Genomic DNA, 1,711 nt, shown 5'->3' with positions numbered 1-1,711 from the left:
TTCGGATTTACGCTAATGCTCTTAGAAATCATGTTCAGTACTGTATAACAAGGGGCACTTTAGAAATGTCTCTCCTCCTTTGATATATGTGTTTTCCCTATGGAGAAAGCTATATATAAATATATATATGTACACTTTGGGATTCAGAAGATCTAATTTGTCCCAAAAAAATCAATAAATATGAAGTTTACAAGAAATCTTTTCTGTTGTTGAATAATATTAGTTATTGGTAACCATACTACAGAACAAAATAGCAAATGGGTTTTCTATGTAGTAGTTTTGAGAAGACTTTTCTGTCCTGTCAAGCCTGACTCAGAGCCCTTAAGTTAGTGGAGATGCTTCCACCGAGGGCAGGCTCTGGGTCCGTCACCTGCGGTGCTGTGCTTCCCGACCTCGCAGCCTGCATGCTCCCCGTGGTTCACGTCACACTACCAACAGCAAAAACGTGCTCAAAAGCTTGATCTGTGCTTAAAACTTCAGCCAGCGCAGTTGTGTTTTTGAAATAGACACCAGCAGATCTGTGCGAGCAAAAACCCTCGGACGGCTACAGTTACGTGCAAAAATACTCTCGCTTGCACAGCTTACCCAGGCTGGGGAGCTGGATCGTGCTGTCCCAGCAGACAAGCAGTTCTGCTCTCCTGCGCTGAGCCTGCCTGGAAATAGACACCAGCAGATCTGTGCGAGCAAAAACCCTCGGACGGCTACAGTTACGTGCAAAAATACTCTCGCTTGCACAGCTTACCCAGGCTGGGGAGCTGGATCGTGCTGTCCCACGAGCAGTTCTGCTCTTCGGAGGTGAGCCGGCCGGAGGGACCCCCTGCGGCTGCCCCGGCACGTGGCAGAGCCGGGTCGGCTGCCGAAGAGGAGCGGGCTGGCGTCCGGGCACGTCCACTGCTTTGCTTCAGGCCGCTTTCCACTCTCACCTGCCAAGTAAGTGCAGGCAGAGAGGAATAAACCCAAACTGCTACTTTAAAATTATCCTGAAAAGAGTTCTTACAGCTGACACTTTAGATACGGGAATGTATTCCTGACCTCACTAATAAAAATTAGCCAGAACCCCATAGTTTAGCTTAGGAAGGGAAACGACCCGATTTCCCACGTTCTCTGCAGTCGCTTGAATAGGGTCCGAGAGGCAGTGGGTCGGGTCGGGCATCCCTGTGCATGTGTGTGTTGGTGTGCGCGGTTGATGCCATCTGTGTACGCTTCGCTCTCCCACAGCAGGAGTTGGAAACAAGGTGTGTGTGAGACTGTTCTCTCTGAACTCCTCGGTCTGGTGACGGCACTGGCGCTGGCACCAGCCGGTCACCGCCTCTTGCTGTCCGGTGTTCGCGGTGGTCCTGGCTGGAGCTGCCTCCGATTGCTCAGGATTTCTAAAACCGGTCAAAACAGGTGGGGAGGTCGAGGGAGAGGGAAGAGTTTAAAAAAGGCAGACAAATTACCAAAAGTAATTATAACCATTTTTTGCATGGTATCGGGTGGACAAGCGGTAGGAATTTTTGAATTCCCAATTCACGAGCTGGGTTTTAAGGCCCTGCTTAGGGTTACAGTCCTGTTCTAGTACCGGGTGAGGGATTGTCTTGGCTGCAGAAACCTTGGTGTTATTCAGAGTATCAACAGTCTCAGTCGTGCCACCGCCGCTGGGGACACGGTGACTCGTGCCCAGAGCCAGGGCTCCTGCCGCCAGCACCTCCAGCTCGGTCAGGGTGCTGCG

The sequence above is a fragment of the Pygoscelis adeliae genome, unplaced genomic scaffold (assembly GCF_000699105.1).
Source record: "Pygoscelis adeliae isolate BGI_AS28 unplaced genomic scaffold, ASM69910v1 Scaffold392, whole genome shotgun sequence".
Taxonomy (NCBI): domain Eukaryota; kingdom Metazoa; phylum Chordata; class Aves; order Sphenisciformes; family Spheniscidae; genus Pygoscelis; species Pygoscelis adeliae.
The sequence above is the reverse complement of the archived record's forward strand: the minus strand, read 5'-3'. Positions refer to the sequence as shown.